The sequence below is a fragment of the Sphaerodactylus townsendi genome, linkage group LG10 (genome assembly GCF_021028975.2).
Source record: "Sphaerodactylus townsendi isolate TG3544 linkage group LG10, MPM_Stown_v2.3, whole genome shotgun sequence".
Lineage (NCBI taxonomy): Eukaryota > Metazoa > Chordata > Lepidosauria > Squamata > Sphaerodactylidae > Sphaerodactylus > Sphaerodactylus townsendi.
The window spans coordinates 86,316,857-86,339,645 of record NC_059434.1 but is presented as its reverse complement, the minus strand read 5'-3'; positions in this window follow the sequence as shown (position 1 = coordinate 86,339,645).

Genomic DNA, 22,789 nt, shown 5'->3' with positions numbered 1-22,789 from the left:
AATCTTCCAGCCAGGCTGACTTCAGCACCAAGGTGGTCCAAGACCTCTCTCTCGAGTCTCCATCTGGGGGTGTCTCTTCATTCCAGTGTAGAAGATCCACCAGCTTTTGGGAGAACGGGGCCAGTCTGTACTCCTGCTTCCTGGGTTGGGCAACTCTCTGCACAAGCAGTATTTACCAGCTGCCCTTTTGAAATGGTTAGAATCAAAATAAACAGCTGGAAGGGACCTCCGTGGTCATCCAGTCCAACCCTCTGCCCAAAGGACAAGTAAATCAGGAATGCACAGATTCTCCACCTCTCCCCCCCAACTAGTTGCACTGGGATCCAGTTAGCGGGGTGATTTACAATGGGGAATAAAGGGCCAGGCTTGTCAGAACTGGCTTTGCCTAGCTTGGGTGCTCTGTTACCTCGACAGTAAACACGACTGATCGATATCTCAGAGTCTGTTGTTGGATTAAGTTCCTGAGTCGTAGCAGACTGCAGGTCTTGTAGACGGTGTTCGTTCCAAATCCAGAGAGTTCACAGCGGAATGAGCTCCCAAGTCCATACTTATTTTTATGGACCACAAACTACTTCAGCAAATATACATTTCAACTTGCCATAAAAGTTACAGGAACAATCTGATGCAAAGTATCATTCATAGACGTGTCCCAAAAAACAGGCTAAGCAGCCTAGACCTCGTACTTATATGGAGGTTATTGGAGTCTAGGTTGGATGTCTGCTGCCTTGTTATTAGGACTAGGACAGTGGTGGCAAACCTTTGGCACTCCAGATGTTATGGACTACAATTCCCATCAGCCCCTGCCAATTGGCCATGCTGGCAGGGGCTGATGGGGACTGTAGTCCATAACATCTGGAGTGCCAAAGGTTCGCCACCACGGGACTAGGACATGGGATAATGGATTCAAGGTGCAGGAAAAGAGATTCCCCCTAAACATTAGGAAGAACTTCCTGACTGTCGGGGCTGTTTGACAGTGGAATGCACTCCCTCGGAGAGTGGGTGGAGTCTCCTCCTTTGGAGGTTTTTCAGCAGAGGCTGGATGGCCATCTATCAGGAGTGCTCTGATTGTGTGTTCCTGCATGGCAGGGGGTTGGACTGGATGGCCCCTGGGGTCTCTTCCAACTCTATGATTCTATGATCATGTATTAAATCTTCTCTGTTCGTCCAAGTGCTTGTGTCTCTATGATTTTCAGCCTAGCAGCCTGTGTGTAGTGTTTTTGTTTGCACATTCTACGCAAAGCAGAGATTTTTTAAAATGACTGTTTTCCCCCTGTTAGGTGCCAGGATAAAGTCTGCTGGCTTCATTTTGTCCAAAGCTGGGGGTGAAGCTGGACATCGTATTTGGTGCCAGAATTAACAAGCACAGCTGTGCAGTGGTCCCACAACTGCTCACAGGCAAAAGAGTCATGTCGCCTACAAAGTGACCCTTAAAATTGCACCTGCCAGGGATTGAATTTGGGACTTTCTGGGTGCCAAACAGAGGCTCTACCACTGAGCCAGAGTGGCTCCCTGCTCTCCTGCCCGCCATAGGCCAACATCTGCCAGCCATAATTCTTGAGGTGACCCCAAAAAACTCCCTCTAGCTACTCTTGGCACCCGTAATGAAGAACTCTACAAATGTTCCACTGTTTATTTGTTACGTCCTTTGACCAACATGTCTTAAAACCACACACATGCAGCATAAAAAAAAGGAATAAAGGACATCCATATTAATTCATCTTTGGCTACACGGACAGACAATGAACCAGGACAGAACAGAGGATCTGGATCTGGATCTGGATCTGGATCTGGATCTGGATCTGGATCTGGATCTGGATCTGGATCTGGATCTGGATCTGGATCTGGATCTGGACTTGGACGGACGGACGGATCTGATCTGGATCTGATCTGGATCCTGATCTGACTGGATCTGATCTGATCTGGACCATAGATAGATAGATAGATAGATAGACAGATGTAGATAGACAGGATAGATAGATAGATAGATAGACAGGCCATAGATAGATAGATAGACAGACAAGACAGATAGACAGATAGACAGACAGACAGATGAATGACATGACAGACAGAGTGACGGACAGGACGATAGATGACTGACTTGGACGACTTGACGGACGGACGGATGGACGGACGGACGGGATTTGGACGGATAAGGATTGATGGACGGATGGATTTGACGGATTTGGATTTGGACGGACGGATGGACGAATGGACGGAATGGACGACGATGGACGTGAATGGACGGATTTGACGGACGGACGGATGGACGGATGGACGGTGGAAGACGGAAGATTTAAAGACGGAAGATTTGGAAGACACTTTACTAGATAGATAGATATAGATAGATAGATGGATATGAATGGATAGACAGATGGATAGATAGATATAGATAGATATGATAGATATAGATATAGGGACATGGATAGATATAGATGGATGGATATGGAATGAGATAGACAGATAGATGGAATATGGATGGATGGATGAGATGGATGGATTAGATGGATGGATGGAATAGATGGATATGAGATGGATGGATGAGATGGATGGATGAGATGGATGGAGAGAGAGAGAGAGAGAGAGAGAGAGAGAGAGAGAGAGAGAGAGAGAGAGAGAGAGAGAGAACATCTTTCCAACATTCAGCAAGAAAAAAATACCAAATGCTATATTACATAACATCACACTTCATCAAATTCATAGCTATTAAATGACCCTTATTCAACAAAGCGTTCCTTTTGTTGGAGGCTATTAAGCAAAATCGGTGGGCCTTTTATCTTTCAGCAATAATTGAATAATTAAGCTTTCAATGGCAATAGTGATTTAAGTAGCCAAAAGGACGTATCCCAGGATCAATAGAAAACCTTCTAATTTCAGAATAAAGTTCACAATCCAGGAGACTGTGCACCAAAGACTCCACCGCTTTGTTGTACATGAACATTTGCACATTTCACAGGGTTATTGGCAAAATTTACCAGAGAGGACAGCACAGGTTGGAGCATCAAACCAGGCTCTGGAAAGAAAAAAGCCCGTCTTAATGGAGGTGAAGTAATATTAGATAAATAGGAAGCCGGGCCCCTCCTGCTCAACGTATTAAATCCCTGCACCTCTTAGGGATCATTGCTAATGCCCCTTCTGCCCGTGCAGAATAATGCACTTTCAATCCACGTTCAATGCACTTTGTAGCTGTGCAGAATAGCAAAAACCATTTGCAATCAATTGTGAAAGTGGATTGAAAGTGCATTATTCTGTAAGTGTGGAAGAACATAAGAACACAATCTAAGAACATAAGAACATGAGAAGTTCTGCACTTCTATATCACAAAAGCATTGCTGGGCCAAGGATTTAGCCATACTAGAAGAGAAGAAGAAGAGTTTGGATTTATATCCCCCCTTTCTCTCCTGAAGGAGACTCAAAGGGGCTTACAATCTCCTTGCCCTTCCCCCCCCTCACAACAAACACCCTGTGAGGTAGGTGGGGCTAAGAGAGCTCAGAGAAGCTGTGACTAGCCCAAGGTCACCCAGCTGGCGTGTGTGGGAGTGTACAGGCTAATCTGAATTCCCCAGATAAGCCTCCACAGCTGAGGTAGCAGAGCTGGGAATCAAACCCGGTTCCTCCAGATTAGATACACGAGCTCTTAACCTCCTACGCCACTACTAGCTCCAATTCCAGCAATTGTGCTGGGTCGAGGCCTACTAAGAAGAAGAAGAAGAAAAGTTTGGATTTATATCCCCCTTTCTCTCCCGCAAGGAGATTTAAAGGGGCTTACAATCTCCTTTCCCTTGCGCCCCCCCCCAACAAACTCCCTGTGAGGTGGGTGGGGCTGAGAGAGCTCCGAGGGGCTGTGACTAACCCAAGGTCACACAGATGGCTTGTGTTGGAGTGCACAAGCTAATCTGGTTCACCAGATAAGTCTCCACAGCTCAAGTGGCAGAGCATAGAATCAAACCCGGTTCTCCAGATTAGAGTGCCCCTGCTCTTAAACACTACACCACTCTGGTTCAAAAGAGTACCTGCGGCTCTCCAGATGTTCATGGGCTACAATTCCCATCAGTACCTGCCAGCATGACCAATTGGCTGATGGGATTTGTAGTCCACGAACATGGGATTTGTAGTCCATGAACATGGGATTTGTAGTCCATGAACATCTGGAGAGCCGCAGGTTGCAGACCCCCGGGTTAACCTAACAGACCAATGTGGGTATGACTCGGCAGAAAAATGTGGCGCTAAAAGTTCAGTGGGCTTAAGGTACACTTTCAACCAGTAGTTGATATTAATTAACCAGATCTTTTGCATACATCTCAATTAAAAAAAATATCTCTCAATTAAAGGGCGTTTTCCCTTCAAGCAAGTAATACTCCATCCCTTTGATTCTCCTCTGCACTGTCTTTCCCACTTCCTGCTAGGGTCCCCCAAGCCACTGAAGGGGGATGACGGGCAGAGGTGGGATCCAGCAGGTTCTCACAGGTTCCTGAGAGAAGGTTACTAATTATTTGTGTGTGCCGTGGGGGATGCTAATTGGTGATTTTGCCACGTGATTTTTGCCTTAGTTACGCTCCTCCTCTCAGCAGTAGCGCGCAGAACTTGAAGCAGTCTAGCAGGAGGTGCACCAGCATGCATGGCAGCCTGCGCCTGCGTGCATTCATTTCCCACCCAAGGACCTGCGCAGCAGCTGCGTCCTTGCCACAGCCCCGCCCATGAGGCAAATGCCCCGCCCTATGAATGCCTGGCCACGCCCCCGTCGTGCCCTGCCAGCCCAGCCCCATTGGCGCTACGCCACAGTTTGAATCCCACCCCCATGGGAACCTGTTACTAAAATTTTTGGATCCCACCACTAACGACGGGGGATGGTTACCAGATCCAATTTTGGGAAACTCTTGGTGATTTGGGGGTGGGATTTCAGTGGGGTGCAATGCCACAGAACCCCCCGCCAAAGCATCCATTTCCTCCATGGGAACTGATTTCTGTAATCTGGAGATGAGCTGTAATTCGGGGGGGGGGGTCCCCAGCTCCCCCCCTGCAGCTTGGCATCAATACTGGCAACACTGACTCCATCAGTTCTAAGAGGGGGGTTTCTGCACCCTTGCCTTGGGCTTTGAATGGATCCTGCTGTTGAGCAAAATATGGACAGATGACAATTATTTATTTATTTATTTATTTATAATTGGTTTTATATACCGCCCCTCCCCCGAAGGGCTCTGGGCGGTGAACAACACAATAAAACAATAGTTACAATAAAACCCCATTAAAACAACAATCAATAATGTTATACTGGCATCCAATCGTAAAGACAGAACTTCATAGATCCACCCTGGAAAATAAAACAGAGAAGTGGAGAACCCAGAATGTAAGGAAAAGGAGGGGGAAAGGGGAGGGGGCATCAGCGGCCGGCCCCCCCAAAAAAAAAAACCCAAGGTGGAACATTTCCGTCAGCTTGAGCAGGCCCCAATGCGGAACTCTCCAAGATCCCGCAGGGCCCAGATAGTTGGTGGTAAGGTGTTCCACCAGGCAGGGGCCAGGGCTGTAAAAGCCCTGGCCCGGGTAGAGGCCAGCCGCATCATCGAGGGGCCAGGGACCACCAGTAAATTGGCCTCTAACGAACGTAGAGGCCGTGTAGGGACATATGGGGTAAGACAATGTGCGCACACCAGAAGAGCCCTGCTGGACTAGAGAGCTGGGCCAAAACTAACAAAATGAATTTCAACAGAGATAAACGTAAGATACTACACTTAGGCAGAAAAAATAAAATGCACAGATATAGGATGGGTGACACCTGGCATGACAACACTACATACGGAAGGGATTTGAGAGTCTTAGTAGACCACAAACTGAAGCAGTGTGATTCTGGGCTGTATCAATAGGAGTATAGTGTCTAGATCGTCCAATGTAATTGTATATTCTGCATTGATTAGACCTCACCTGGAATATTGTGTCCACTTCTGGGTGTAACCTCAGCTTGTGGGTTCTGTGGGGCAGAACCTGGAATTTTTAAAAACAAAATGGTTTACTTTCTTAACATATAACATCAACATTTAACATCACATTTCAAGGTCCTGTTCAGGTTGCATTTTCAAGTCCTTATATTTACAGTCTACTGATACTGCCAAGTCCAATTCTTCTTTGCAAGTGGGTTGGCTCCTGAAGACTCTAAGGGCTTGATGAACAGGATTCAACAGGATGAAGGTTTCCAGGAGAACTCTCACCCATTACAAACACAAAAAGAACCCTTAACAAGGTGTTAAGGGCTTATAGAAATCAAGGTCCGAGTCTGGTAGCCTTGTCTCTTCCAAACTACATGAGCTCTGCAGCTTTGAATCTCCACCCCTTACTGGGTCAACCCATTCTGAGCATGGGGGTTATATGGGCACCACAATTCAGGAAGGATAATGACAAGCTGAAACAGGTACAGAGGAGGGCAACCAAAATGGTAAAAGGTGTGTAGTCCATGCCCTTTGAGAAAAGACTTAGGGAGCTAGGGATGTTTGGTGAAGAGAAGGTTAAGAGGTGACATGATAGCCATGTTTAGATATTTGAAGGGATGTTGGTGAGGGAGCAAGCTTGTTTTCTGCTGCTCCAGAGACGAGGACCAGGAGTCATGGGTTCAGGCGAAGGAAAAGAGATTCCACCTAAACATCAGGGAAAAATTCCTGACCGTCAGGGCTGTTCAACAGTGGAATGCACTACCTTGGAGTGAGGTAGAATCTCCTTCTTTGGAGGTTTTTAAAGAGAGGCTGGATGAACATATGTCGGGAGTGTTTTGATTGTGTGTTCCTGCATGGCAGGGGGTTGGACTTGATGGCCCTGGGGGGTCTCTTCCAGCTCTATGATTCTATGATTAGATCAGTGGTCCATCTAGCCTAGCAGCTTTCCTCACACAGTGGCCACCCAGGGCAAAGAGGCCAAAGCCTTCCCTGATCTTGCCTCCTGGTCCCGGTACTCAGGGATTGAAAGCTTCTGAATGTGGAGGATCCATTTAATCCCCATGGCTGGTAGCTGCTGATAGATGTCTCCTCCACAGAATCTCTCTAAAGCACAGGTGTCAAACTCATGGCCTTCCAGATGTTAAGGACTACAGTTCCCATCGTCCCCTGCCAGCATGGTGCTGGCAGTGGCTGATGGGAACTGTAGTCCATAACATCTGGAGGGCCACGAGTTTGACACCTATGCTCTAAAGAGATTAAAACCATTTCCTCCTTCTGTTAGTTTGGCAACAAAACTTTGCAAGGCACTTTGGATGCCCAGCCTGGCTGGCGAGGGAGTGGCGGCAGCCCAGGGGACATTCGGCTGTTTTGCCTCAGGTCTCCAACCCCCAAAGGAGGTCTCCTTTTCCAGGGAAGGCAGGGCGCTGTGTGTGCATCGCGGCGCTAATGAGCCAATTGGAGCCATCAAAACAAACGCAGACCTTGGCTGGCAACCAGCGAAGCCCCACAGGAGTGCCGAAGACGCGGCTTTGCAGGAGTTCTTCAGCACTTGCTAACAAGGCCTGGCTTCGTGTTCCTTGAAACTCGAGGGCTGAATTTAACCCTGCCCTTGAGTCCAAGCTACCTGGGGGTGTGCTACGTGCTAGTCAGTGCCGCACACAAAAGAAGAAGAAGAAGAGTTGGATTTATATCCCCTCCTTTCTCTCCTGTAAGGAGACTCAAAGAGACTGACAATCTCCTTGCCCTTCCCCCCCCCACAACAAACACCCTGCAAGGTGGGTGGGGCTGAGAGAGCTCCAAAGAACTGTGACTAGCCCAAGGTCCCCCAGCTGGCATGTGTTGGAGTGCACAAGCAAATCTGGTTCACCTGATAAACTTCCACAGCTCAAGTGGCAGAGCAGGGAATCAAACCTGGTTCTCCAGATTAGAGTGCACCTGCTCTTAACCACTACACCACGCGTTGCCAGGGTTTTCAAGTTCCAGGTGGTTTGAGATCTCCCGTTATTACTGCTGCTCTCTAGGAAACGGAGAAAATGGCCACTCTGGAAGGTGGACTCTATGGCTTTATGCCTCATTGGAGTCCCACCCCTCCCAAACTCCACCCTGCTCAGGCTCCACCCTCAAAACCTCCAGGTAATTCCGCACCCAGTGCTGGAAACCCTCGGCATGGCTCTTGCAAAGTAGACTGTTTGTGATCCTACATGCAATCAAAACCTTTATTTAACATACTTTTATTGCCATAAAGTTAATTCATTCACAGCACATGTAACCCCCATGCTCAGAATGGGTTGACCCAGAAAAGGGTGGAGACTCAGAGCAGCAAAAGGCTGCAGAGCTCTTTGGAGGAAACAAGGCTACCAGACTCGGACCTTGGTTTCTATAAGCCCTTAACACCTTGTTAAGGCAACTGCAATATTGTTGGGAACTACTGGGAAGGTAGTTGTTTATTTTTGCTATGTTGTAAATGTTGGAGTTTATTGTTTCAGGGTTTCTTTTGTGTTTGTAATGGGTGAGAGTTCTCCTGGAAACCTTCATCATGTTGAATCCTGTTCTCTGCACTTTTTCTATCTCTTCGATATCCTTTTTGAGATGCAGCGACCAGAACTGAACACAGTACTCCAAGTGCGGTCGCACCACGGCTTTATATAAGGGCATGACAATCCTTGCAGTTTTATTCTCAATTCCTTTCCTAATGATCCCCAGCATAGAGTTTGCCTTTTTCACAGCTGCCATGCATTGAGTTGACATTCCCATGGAACTATCCACTAAGACGCCCAAATCCCTTTCCTGGTCTTTCGAGGCAGGGAATAAAACTGGGAATAAAACATTTCCTCCATGGATTTTAGACCAAAACATTTTATTTCCACAGCCACAGATGCAGGTGAAACATTAGGAACAAGATCTACCAGACCACAGCCACACAGCCCGGAAAACCCACCACAACCAGTTGAATCTGGCCGTGAAAGCCTTTGACTGACCATAAATCTTCCAAATGTGGTGCAATTAGCTAGAATGGAATTAGTGGTTAGCAGGGCTGAAGAATCCTAATTTCAAAAGCGGGGGGGGGGGGGGGGGGGGGACATAGGATGCCAGAACCTTCTTCGCTCTTTTCTCATTTTTGTAATCCTAGCCCTATTGCATTGCTTATTAGATCCCTCGTGCCATTCAATTATGTAGTTTCCCCCATGTACCCACCTTGAGTCTCAAGTGCAAAATTGGTAAATAAAGGACAAAGATAAATAGACCACAAAGAAAATAACCTGTTATGGGATGGCTACCACTGCACTCATCCCCGCCCACCCCCCCATGAACCATTTTTAGCTACGGACCTGGCGTCGCCCGAAGTGAGCTGTGACTTGGCTGTACTTCCCACCACCCGGGAGTGGAGGACGCGGAAGGTTAATGTGCGGCTGTTGTTAAGGGGGATCTTCCTTCCACAACCGGCACCTGGGGGGTGCGGCAGAGACAGATGTTCCAGCCGGCAGACTGAGTCCTGCTCCCCTCTGGTCCCTTCACACTTATTGTCACCTGCTTTCTTTCTCACCAGCTCTCCGGTGCGGAATAAAACGCGCCTCTGCAATGCGCCAAGCTCAGCAGGCATCTGGGCGTCCAGATGTGGTGGGACGCCTCAAGACATTAGAAGAGAAGGAGCGGCCCCTCCTCGTCCGGGCTGCTCTCAGCGGCAAGGAAAAGAAGCATGGAGTTTGACTTTCCCTTCCACGTTACGTGGGACTGATCAGGGGCCTGGTGCTGCTGTGGGTACCAGGTGAGAAAAACAGGACGGCGTCCCTCGTGCCTGGCAACTCACCCTATAACCCCCTGCCTTCTGGAGGGAGGGTTGCCAAACTCCAGGTAGGGTCTGGAGAGCTTCCAGAATTACAACTGATCTGCACACTAGATGGGTGTAGAAAGTGGCAGCTCTGGGGGGCAGACTCTATGGTATCAAACTCCTGCAGAGCTCTTCGTCATCCCCTCCCACTGATCTCTCCAGGCTCTGCTCCCAAATCTCCAGGAATCTCCTGACACATAGTTGGCAAGTCTACAATTGAATGATCACGTCTGCGCTGGCCACTGGTGGAAGATACGGGGTAGGGTGGCCACGTGTCAGTTGGGAGACTCGTGGAGATTTGGAGATGGAGATGGGGCAAAACGGGGATGCCAGTAGGGTACAAAGGCACAGATTCCACATGCCAAAGCTTCTGTTTTCAACAGCAGCAGAGTAGCGGTTAAGAGCAGGTGCACTCTAATCTGGAGAACTGGGTTTGATTCCCCGCTCTGCCACTTGAGCAGTGGAGGCTTATTGGGGGAATGAGATTAGCTTGTGCACTCCAACACACGCCAGCTGGGTGACCTTGGGCTAGTCGCAGTTCTTCGGAGCTCCCTCAGCCCCACCCACCTCACAGGGTGTTTGTTGTGAGGGGGGAAGGGAAAGGGGATTGTAAGCCCCTTTGAGTCTCCTTACAGGAGAGAAAGGTGGATATAAATCCAAACAACTACTACTACTACTACTACTACTACTACTACTACTACTACTACTACTACTACTACTACTACTACTACTCTTCAGCAGTGGCGTCGGAGGTTAAGAGCTCGTGTATCTAATCTGGAGGAACCGGGTTTAATTCTCCGCTCTGCCGCCTGAGCTGTGGAGGCTTATCTGGGGAATTCAGATGAGCCTGGGCACTCCCACACACGCCAGCTGGGTGACCTTGGGCTAGTCACAGCTTCTTGGAGTTCTCTCAGCCCCACCTACCTCACAGGGTGTTTGTTGTGAGGGGGGAAGGGCAAGGAGATTGTCAGCCCCTTGAGTCTCCTGCAGGAGAGAAAGGGGGGGATATAAATCCAACTCGGCTGAGGTTAAGAGCGCCCGTATCTAATCTGGAGGAACCGGTTTAATTCTCCGCCTGTCAGCCTGAGCTGTGGGAGGCTTATCTGGGGAATTCAGATTAGCCTGGGCACTCCCACACATGCCAGCTGGGTGACCTTGGGCTCAGCTGGAGGCTCCCCTTCAGCCCACCCCACTTACAGGGTGTTTGTTGTGAGGGGAAAAGGCAAGGGAGATTGTCAGCTCCCCTTGAGTCTCCTGCAGGAGAGAGAAAGGGGATATAAATCCAAACTCTACTACTCTTCAGCAGTGGCGTGGGAGGTTAAGAGCTTCGTGTGTATCTAATCTGGAGGAACGAGGGTTTAATTCTCCTCTGCCGCCTGAAGGAGACATCTGGGAATTCAGATGAGCCTGGGCACTCCCACACACGCCAGCTGGGTGACCTTGGGCTAGTCACAGCTTCTTGGAGTTCTCTCAGCCCCACCTACCTCACAGGGTGTTTGTTGTGAGGGGAAGGAACAGGAATTGGCTGGAGTCTCACACACAGGGGGGGATATAAATCCAAACTCTTCTTCTTCCTCCTCCTCCTCCTCCTCCTCCAGGGCAACTATACTCTGTTGTCTGGAGATGGGCTGTAATTCCATGGGATGCCCAGGTATATTGGCTGGCACCCCTACAACACAGCAATCCTCTGAAACTAGCTGAAGACATGGGTCGTTGGTACCTAGAATTGCTGACTGCAGATTAGGAAGTTCCTGCAGATTTGGGAAGGAGGCTGGGATGAGCAGAGTTTGGGAGGTGACCCAACAAGACCTCAGTGGGGAATAATGATATGGAGTCCACCTTCTAAAGCTGCCATTTTTCTTGATGTGATCTCTTTAGGGGTTTTTGGGTTGTATGGGTTGTATGGCCGTGTTCCAGTAGCATTTTCTCCTGACATTCTGCCTGCATCTGTGGCTGGCAACCCTACTTGAATGCAAGGCGGTGGTAAATCGACCTTGATTTTGGCTTTCTCCATTGCGTTTGTGTGAGCAGCTTTGCCCCTGTCGAGTTTACGGCCCGTGGACTGCATTAAAGCCACTGCGGAACGTGGCGGGGGGCGGCAGGGGGGCCTTGATTAGAAAAGTTTAAAATTACAGATGAGTTAATAAAAGTCTTTAGCTTTCCCCCCTCCCCTCCCTCCGCCTGCCCCATTGCACCAAATGGTGATAAATGTCCTCCATATGTTCTCCATAAAGGCGCCGAGTGCCACATGGCCTGAACCGTAAGCAAATAAATTAAAGCAATTACTGCCAGGCCTCGTCTGGCTTTTAACGAGCGATGGGGAGCGGGGGGAGGGCACCTGACACGTCCCATTTGCTGGGAATGTCAGCATCACTCTTAAGCACAGTACAGTAGAGGGACCAGATGCGGTGGTCCTACCCCCCCACCCCGTGACTGACAGACTGATTGGAGCATTAAGCCCACCCATCACCGATGCTGGGAGTTGAACTGAACAACTGCTTTTTACCAGTGGCGTAGCTTCCACGGGGCAAGCTGGGGTTAGGCGCCCTGGGTGGCCACCATTGGGGTCACGTGGGGGCAGAAAACGGCGTCGGAGGTTAAGAGCTCGTGTATCTAATCTGGAGGAACCGGGTTTGATTCCCAGCTCTGCCGCCTGAGCTGTGGAGGCTTATCTGGGGAGTTCAGATTAGCCTGGGCACTCCCACACACGCCAGCTGGGTGACCTTGGGCTAGTCACAGCTTCTCGGAGCTCTCTCAGCCCCACCCACCTCACAGGGTGTTTGTTGTGAGGGGGGAAGGGCAAGGAGATTGTCAGCCCCTTTGAGTCTCCTATAGGAGAGAAAGGGGGGGATATAAATCCAAACTATTCTTCTTCTTCTTCTTCTTCCTACTTTTCCCCTTGCCCTGCCCTGCCAGGCCTGGCAGAGGCCCCTGTTGGGCCAGCCTCACCCAGCCAGGCCTGATTGGAGCTGCTGTGTATGCCCCTGCCTTGCCCTACCCCACCAGGCCCTGTGCCAGTCGAATGCCAGTCTCCTTGGAGTCATTAAAGGTCAGGGCCCAGGAAAAATCCTTAAAGCCCTTCCCTTGTGCACCGTGGTCCAGATCAGAGGTGAGATCCAGCAGGTTCTCACCAGTTCCCAAGAGTGGGTTACTAATTATTTGTGTGTGCCGAGAGGGGGTTACTAATCGGGTGTGCTTTTCCATTAGAAATCTCATTAGGTCCAAAAATCATAAAGTCCTGCTGTTTCCTATGTGGCTGGTTAGCGATGGTTGAAAACGGGATCATTCTCCCTGTTGAGCTGTTTTAAAAACATGTTTTAGAAATATGGTAAAGTTCCTGGTTTAAGGAAAGTATCCTTCTTTTGATTTCTAGAAACAACATTAAGTATTTGAAAGTATTAAGTATTTGACAGGCAGTCAATTAGAGGAGAAGTAGTTGTTTCTGTTGGCAGTAGACGATAGGACTTGCTCTAATGAGTTTAAATTATGGGCAGAAAGATACCAGCTGGAAATTAGGAACTTTTTTGTTTACAGTAAGAGTTTTTTACAGTAACAGAGAAATTATTAATGCCCCGCCCCCGGAATGCCCGGCCATGCCCCCGTCGTGCCCCGCCCAGCCCCATTGGCGCTACGCCACTGTTTGAATCCCACCACCATGGGAACCTGTTACTAAAATTTTTGGATCCCACCACTGGTCCAGATCCAAACCAGGATCGCAAATGCTTAAATAAAAGTTGCCGCTTTCCAACACGCCCCTCCGGCCAGTGGCATGGCGAGCAGGCATGGGTAGGCTAGAGTCCCAGGCACCACTTCCTGGGGTACACATTGCAGGACCCTACACACACCCCTGCAGCTGCGTCCTGCCCCCAAACACCCCATGGGGTGCAGTTGAAAGCTGGCCATCCAGGCTCACCCGGCCCCCAAACACCACATAGAGTTTGGGAGTGATGTGGGCCCATTTGATGGTGCGGTATGAAGCCAGAGCTGGTCAGTTTGATCCTGGCTTCAATGAGGCGTGGGTCGAGCTTTACACTGCGGGCTCAAAGCGAAGCCTGGGGAGGGCGGAGTTTGAAAAGGGGCGGGGCCTCAGCTGGGTATGATGCCTCGGGTTGCCAACCTACGGGAATGGGATGGAGATCTCCTGGAATTACAACTGATCTCCAGACTGCATGAATCACTTATTAATCTATTATTTATTTATTTGACCCACTTATTCCATTTCTCCTGGAAAAAAAACTTGTGCTTTGGAAAGTGCACTTCATTGTGCGTTGCATTATACCCTACCAAAGTCCCTAACTCCCACTCTACCCAGTTACCCAGGAGCAGCAGTGGCGTAGGAGGTTAAGAGCTCGTGTATCTAATCTGGAGGAACCGGGTTTGATTCCCAGCTCTGCCTCCTGAGCTGTGGAGGCTTCTCTGGGGAATTCAGATTAGCCTGTGCACTCCCACAAACGCCGGCTGGGTGACCTTGGGCTAGTCACAGCTTCTCGGAGCTCTCTCAGCCCTGCCTACCTCACAGGGTGTTTGTTGTGAGGGGGGAAGGGCAAGGAGATTGTCAGCCCCTTTCAGTCTCCTGCAGGAGAGAAAGGGGGGATATAAATCCAAACTCCTCCTCCTCCTCCTTCCAACCTCAGATTTCCAGATCTTTCCAAACCCAGAGCCAGCAACCTTAATAATGGCACAGAATCCACTTTCCAAAGCAGTCATTTACTTCAGGAGAGCTCATCTCTGCCGTCTGGAGATCGGTTGTACTATGGGCTGCAGTGCACAAGGGATCCTTTCTGCCCTGGGAAAACTGAGTGTGGATCGAACCCCTTGGCAGATAACATTTTTTATTTACCTCCACACTAGGGAAAGGTTCAACCGCCGACTACCGCGTTGAGCCTTCGCTAAAGGGACAGGACTTTCTTATTCCTGGCCAGTCAGCCAGATTATTTCCTAGGTCAGAACTTGTACTACTTGTTTGGTTGCGTTGCCAGTGCGTCGCAATTATTTTGTGCCAAATTAAGCAATTGTTAAGGGCAGACAGACTCTAATCTGGAGAACCGGGTTCAATTCTCTGCTCCTCCACATGAAGCCTGCTGGGTGACCTTGGGCTAGTCACAGTTCTCTCCAAACTCTCTCAGCCCCACCTGCCTCACAAGGTGTCTGTTGTGGGGAGAGGAAGGGAAAGGGGGTTTGTAAACTGCTTTGAGACTCCTTACAGGAGAGAAAGATGTGGTATAAATCCAAATTCCTCCCCCTCCTCCTCTTCTTCTTCTTGAGGCAGCATAGTATAGTGGTTAAGAGCAGGTGCACCCTAATCTGGAGAACCAGATTTGATTCCCTGCTCTGCCACTGGATCTGTGGAGGTTTATCTGGTGAACCAGGTTAGCTTGTGCACTCCAACACACACCAGCTGGGTGACCTTGGGATAGTCACATTTATTTGGAGCTCTCTCAGCACCCACCCACCTCACAGGGTGTTTGTTGGGGTGGGGAAGGGGAAGAGAAAGGAGACTGCAAGCCTGTTTGAGTCTCCTTACAGGACAGAAGGGGGGGATATAAATATAAAAATTATTAAGAAATGTTGTCGTTATTAAATTGCCAGTCACTGCTCGCTCGCTGCCCCTCCCTCCCTGCTCCCTCCCTCCCTGCTCCCTGCTCCCTCCCTCTCTTCTTCTTCTTCTTCTTCTTCTCCTCCTCCTCCTCCTCTCCACATTTAAGCTCACCGCTTCCCCAAGATTCAGACTTGATCTTTCCAACATCTGCTTCAAAAAGATTAATAAATCAAAGCGGGAGACAGGTGACATCTTGACAATCACAAATCCCTCCCCCCCCACCCCCCTCTCAGCCCCTGTCTTTTCTCACCGCCCCACTTTTTGTCTCCAGCGCAAAGATGCAAGCTGGCATTCCTCCCCACTCCATCGGCAGCCCCCTCCCCTGCATCTCCCCTGCCCCCCCCCCCATGCTAATTAACAGATTGCAACTTTTAAATGATTAAAAAGTCAGAGCTAATTCAGAGCCTGGGTGCTCATCACTTATTCAGCCTGCGCCGAAAGAGACCGCGCCTGGGATAAATTAATTTACTCCAATTAGCGGAGGCTGTCAAGGTGGATCATGGTCTCTCTGGCAAAGCTGTGCCACTCCAGCAAGGAAAGGCAAACCAGCAGGAGGAGGAGGAGGAGGAGGAGGAGGAGGAGGAGGAGGAGGAGGAAGATGGAACAGGCTACTGACCCCCAGCAAATCCAAAAAGATTGCCAAGATGGCAGGGATTATGGAGAGGCGATCCTGAGGCTGGTTTATTTGTTTGTTAGATTTCTCTTAGACTGCCCACCCCCCAAAGGGCTCTGGGAGGTTTATAAAATCCACACGATAAAACCCAATGCAGATATAAACCACTTAAAATCAATAAATTAACAAATGTGGTGTAAAAGTGTTGATGGCACGATGGCAATCCAGTTTGTATCACGAGGGCAGATGTGGTGGCGGCAGCAACAGATTATGCACAATTTGCCCACCGGTTGTGTTCAGCACGGAGCAAAGCCCTGTCGGGTTAAATAAACCCGTTCCAAAAGATTCCTCTGTTTCAAAGGCCCTTTCCCCACTTTCTGTTTGCTGCGCACTACTCTCCCCAAATAGCGCGTGGTCCAGCAGTGCTCCCCACGAGTCCGGGCGGCGACAACGCAGCCGCCCCGACTCTGCGCTCTCACGTCCCTTCATGGCCTGCGTCATTTCTGGCGCTTGGAAGGAAACGGCACCTTTCTGACTGCCCCCCGAAGGTCTCAAGGCATGCGCTATCAGGGGTAATGGGGAACGACGACCCCTCATGGGCCGAAATCGCATTTCGGCGCTGAGAGTAGCGCCACTCCAAAACCGTATAAGTGGGGAAAAGGCTCCAAAAGTGTTATTCGTTCAAAACTGAAGTTTCGGGAGATCTCCCGTGAACTTCAGGGAGAAACCTCAGAGCTCTATTGTTCGCAAACATTACTTCTTACTCTAATATAGTTCTTGTGACTAAATATGCATATATTTATGGCTTAAAACACTATAATCTATTATTTCTGTCAGTTGGAATATAGGGGATGGCCAGTTGCACACCTCTTGAGTTGTAAAGTCCAGGCCAGGATATTCGTGGGGTTTTGGATGCGGAGCCTGGAAGAGGGGGTCCCTTTTGAAGAACAGTCGGCTTTTCAAGCAAAATTCCTTTTTCAATCTGTGGCAATTCGCAGGTATAGCAGCAGGTTAAGTTCCAGGTAAGGCCTGGAGAGCTTTGCCTACCGTTGCTGCTTCCCCCGGGGGAAATGGTTGCTTTGGAAGGCAGACTCTACAGCAGTGGTGGCGAACCTATGGCACTCCAGATGTTCATGGACTACAACTCCCATCAGCCCCAATTGGCCATGCTGGCAGGGGCTGATGGGAGTTGTAGTCCATGAACATCTGGAGTGCCATAGGTTCACCACCACTGCTCTACAGCATCATAACCCACTGAGACCTAACACAACCCCAGGTTGGGATTTCTGGAGATTTGACGTTTGGGGACAGTGTGGGGAAGGAAGGTACTTCAGCGGGACATAATGCCACAGAGGCCACCTCCTGTGGCTCTCCAGATGTTCATGGACCACAATTCCCATCAGCCCCTACCAGCATGGCAGAATTCTGTTAGTAGTGGTGTGGCGACCTAGGCACTTCCAGGGCCATGGATTAACTCCCATCAGCCCCAATTGGCCATGCTGGCAGGGGCTGATGGGAGTTGTAGTCCATGAACATCTGGAGTGCCATAGGTTCGCCACCACTGCTCCACAGCATCATAACCCACTGAGACCTAACACAACCCCAGGTTGGGATTTCTGGAGATTTGACGTTTGGGGACAGTGTGGGGAAGATACTTCAGCGGGACATAATGCCACAGAGTCCACCTCCTGTGGCTCTCCAATTGGCCATGCTGACAGGGGCTGATGGGAATTGTAGTCCATGAACATCTGGAGAGCCACACGTTGCAGACCGCTAGATCAGAGGTAGGGAACCTGCGGCTCGAGAGCCACATGCGGCTCTTCTGCCCTTGCACTGTGGCTCCATGAGCCCAGCCGCCAGCCCCATCCTTGCCCGCCCTGCAGGCAGCAGGGCAGGCGCACCAACTGCCCACGGTTGGCTGGGCCGCGCCACAGGCTTTCCCTCTCGCCCACCCCGTTGGAGTGGGGCGGGTGTTTTCCTGGCGGCTGGCGAGGCCGAGCCGCTGGCTTCATGCTTGCCCGCCCTGCAGGCAGCAGGGCGGGCGCATCCATGCGCTTCTCAGAATGAGCGGAGTAAAAGGTTAAAAAAAACCCCTATATATATAGTGTTATCTTTATTTTAAATGTAAAAAATTATTTGCGGCTCCAAGTGTTTTCTTTTCCCGTGGAAAACGGGTCCAAATGGCTCTTTCAGTATTAAAGGTTCCCTACCCCTGCGCTAGATGAACCACTTTCTCCAGGAAAGACCTGGAGATCAGCTGTAATTCCATAAGCTCTCCAGCCCGCACCTGGAGGTTGGCAACTGTGGCAAAGGGCAGCCTCTTCTCTGAACCCACCTGGAAGCCGGCCACCCTACATCAAATGTCAAAGCAGGATTGGCCAGCCAAACTAGTCCACCTGCTCCCACCACCGGGAATTCCTGTCGTGCGGCATGAGAGCCGGCCAAAGCACCGGGCAACCCACTCAGCCTTGAAACACTGCCACAGTGCCACATGCCATTTGGTCGCCTCTCTGCTCCAGCAATCTCATGCTCGCACATGCCTGCGTTTCCCCCTTGGGCTCTCCCACCTCCTCCACTCGCGGGCAGGGATCCAACCTTACCCTCTTCCCTCGCTTCCTTGCTGATGGAGAGCCGGAATGCGCCTCCCCAGTGGACCATAAGCACTTCCATTCCGTGAGATCTTTCCAGCTGGCCTTCTGCTTCCGTACGCACGGGCCTGACCCTGGGGTATCTTAGCGCACTGCTTCTAATTAGTAATTTCATTCCACACATGTTCACGGCCCTGGTACTGGGAACGCGGCCGACTCCAGATCCCTCAGCCGTCCTCGGGCTTCTGTTCCTCAAGTCAGACCTCATATAGAATGCTGCCTCCACCCAGAGCAAACTTCAGCGATCTCGTGCCTCTTGACACTCCATGGCCCCCTTGCCAAGACAGGCATGAATTCAAACAAATGGCAACAGGGCTGTGGGTGGCTTAGTGGTAGGCCATCTGCTTTGAATGCAAAAGGTCCCCGGTTCAATCTCTGGCATCTCCAGTTAAAAGGACCGGGCTGGCGGTGACGCAGAAGATTCCCCCGGTTGAGCAGTCAATACTGACTTTGATAGACTCATGGCCTGATTAAGTTCTTTTTTTTCCTTTCCTTCTGGACAACTCTGACAATGAAACTTGTGAATTGGTAGCACCATTTTTACTGGAGGTGATGAACAATCAATAATTTATATTCTATCTTATTTACATTTACCCGATCTCCCCGATTTATTTAGATTACACTACTTGTTGGACAATCCTGATCCTTCTCTCTGTATGATAGTGGCAGACTTTCTCCTGGAAATTACTAAATGCCAGTAGATTTCCTTCGTCCTAACATGTATATCCTGTATTGTATATGCTTTTTAATCTGTTTTTATTATTGTTGTACTGCTGTCTGTGCCAATAAAGGCTTGCTTCACATATTCTATCTTAAACCTTTGTATTTGTGTACCTTTTATCTCAGGTTTTTTTTATTTTATGATTATTGTTATGCCAAATAAAGGCTTATTATTATTATTATTATTATTATTATTATTATTATTATTATTATTATTATTATTATTATTATTATTATTATTATTATTATTATTATTTCTTCTTTGTAATAATTTTTTATTTTCTCAGCATAAGAACATAAGAGCATAAGAACAAGCCAGCTGGATCAGACCAAAGTCCATCTAGTCCAGCTCTCTGCTACTCGCAGTGGCCCACCAGGTGCCTTTGGGAGCTCACAGGCAGGATGTGAACGCAATGGCCTTCTGTGGCTGTTGCTCCCGATCCCCTGGTCTGTTAAGGCATTTGCAATCTCAGATCAAAGAGGATCAAGATTGGTAGCCAGAGATCGACTTCTCCTCCATAAATCTGTCCAAACCCCTTTTAAAGCTATCCAGGTTAGTGGCCATCACCACCTCCTGTGGCAGCATATTCCAAACGCCAATCACACGTTGCGTGAAGAAGTGTTTCCTTTTATTAGTCCTAATTCTTCCCCCCAGCATTTTCAATGGATGCCCCCTGGTTCTAGTATTGTGAGAAAGAGAGAAACATTTCTCTCTGTCAACATCACCTGGGTGGCAGCAAAAATTTTAACGGAGGTGTTTAAGAGAAAGAATCAGGGACTGTTGGACACAAAAGCAAGCGGTGTCCAATACTCCCTCAGATATTTAGGTGCTGAACGCATGACTCCCCTGCTGCTCCACCATGACTAACTAGGCCACCAGGTAGCAACCCGGAACACGTCCCACAAGACTGACAGCAAGTCAGCCTCTCTTTTGAGTCTCTTAGCTCGCCCAGCCTTCATTTGTGACATCTCCAACAGGTAACCCGCCTGGCTGTCTTGCCATCATAATGGAACTTGGCAGAGGTACGATCTGACTGGAAGGGGAGGGGAGCACACCTGGATGAATGACTGAAAATGGAGCAGATGTTGGAGGAGGACACCCGCGGGTTCGCCAGGCTCCCGATGAAAGCAGCTGGTGAGCCTATGGTCTCATGGGTGCCTTTGTGGTTGGAGTTGGCGATCCGTGGGTTGGAGATCCAAAGATTGGACATTTGCCCACAACAGCCTCATAGCTACGAAAACCTGAAATCAGGCTGCTTGTCTGTCTCACTCTTAAGCAAGGGGCTCAAGATCTTTCAAGTTGTCTCCAGGGTAGCCACCCACAGAGCCAACGTTAGCCTAACACCCATGATTACACATTTCAGCAAAGGGATGCTTTTGCCTGTCTTTGCCTAGGAATCCAGATCCAACCAGAGGTGGGATCCAGCAGGTTCTCACAGGTTCCCGAGAGTAGGTTACTCATGATTTGTATGTGCCGAGAGGGAGTTACTCATTGGTGATTTTGCCATGTGATTTTTGCCTTAGTTACGCCCCTCCTCTCAGCAGTAGCGCGCAGAACTTGAAGCAGTCTAGCAGGAGGTACACCGGCAGCCTGCGCCTGCGTGCATTCGTTTCCCGCCCAAGGACTGGCGCAGTGGCTGTGTCCTTGCCACAGCCCCGCCCAGGAATGCCCCACCCCAGGAATGCCCGGCCACGCCCCCATCGTGCCCAGCCCAGCCCCATTGGCGCTACGCCACAGTTTGAATCCCACCGCCATGGGAACCTGTTACTAAAATTTTTGGATCCCACCACTGGATCCAACCCATACTTGTGAATGTTTACAGGTCCTCGACCAGAGGCAGGGCCTTTTCAGACCTGGCCCCAACCTGGTGGAACGCTCTGTTGAGTCCGATCACAGTAAGACAGTAAGACAGAGCTGTTCCATCAGGCCTGGCTGTGGCTGAAGAAAGCAATGCTCTTCTTTTCCCGCTTCCTCATTTATTGTTTTGTAAAGATGTGTTGATCTGGAGGTCAGCGGATTCTTTAGCTCTCACTTTTAAACAGCACTGAAATTATTGTTTTGTGGATTTTATTATTTAATATATAGGGATATAAACCACCCAGAGCCCACCTAGGGGAAGGGTGGCCTAGACGGACAGAAAGATAGCCAGCGTGGTGTAGTGGTTAAGAGCAGGTGGACTCTAACCTGGAGAACCAGGTTTGATTCCCCACTCTATGTGAGTGGCAGACTCTTACCTGGTTAACTGGATTTGTTTCTCACACCTACATTCCTGCTGGGTGACCTTGGGCTAGTCACAATTCTCTCGGAACTCTCTCAGCCCCATCTACCTCACCAGGTGTCTGTTGTGGGGAGTTTGAGAGCTGCCTTACGTCTCCTTACAGGACGGAAAGGGGGGGGGGTATATAAATCCAACTCTTCTTCTTCTCTTCATCTGATAGTAGAAATGTTGGACATAATGGACAATACAGGGCAGGATCTCAACATATAGCGAGCCAAGCATCGTGTGAGACGGAATGACATTCTGGTTGTTGGGGGTGTTCCAGACTGTGGCTATGGTCTGCTTTTGACATTTCGCCTGCATCTATGGGGCTGATGAATGTCACAGCAACATGCATTTCCTCATGTGGCACAGTGACAATCCCCAGTCTGGTGTAGTGGTTAGGAGCAGGTGGATTCTAATCTGGAGAACCGGGTTTGATTCCCCACTCCTCCACCTGAGTGGCAGAGGCTTATCTGGTGAACCAGATGTGTTTCCACACTCCTACACTCCTGCTGGGGGACCTAGGGCTAGTCACAGTTCTCTCGGAACTCTCTCAGCCTCACCGACCTCACAAGGTGTCTGTTGTGGGGAGAGGAAGGGAAAGGAATTTGTGAGGCACCTTGAGTCTCCTTACAGGAGAGAAATGTGGGGTATCAATCCAAACTCTTCTTCCGGGGGAGGGCGGTTGTTTTATTATTATTATTATTATTGTTATTATTATTATTATTATTATTATTATGATTATTATGATTATTATTATTATTATTGATGATGATGATGATAATGATGATGATGATGATGATGATGATGATAATAATAATAATAATAATAATAATAATAATAATAATAATAATAATAATAATAATAATAATAATAATAATAATAATAATAATAGAAGTCGAACGACTGTGGCAAAAAAGAACAACAGTAATCCCACTAGTAGTTGGTGCTCTAGGAGGAATCCCAAGAAATCTTGAAAAACATCTGGAAAGCCTAAACTTAGACAGAACATCAGTCCACATGCTGCAGAAAGCAGCACTTCTAGGAACTGCACATATTCTACGCAAATACCTCTAATATCCTAGGTCCTTGGGAAGGACTCGATATTCAGAGATGAATTCCAGACACTTGTGCTGTGCTGTAATGTGTATAATAATAAAAATAAAAGCAGTAGGAGATGCCGGAGACTTTTGGAGAGTGA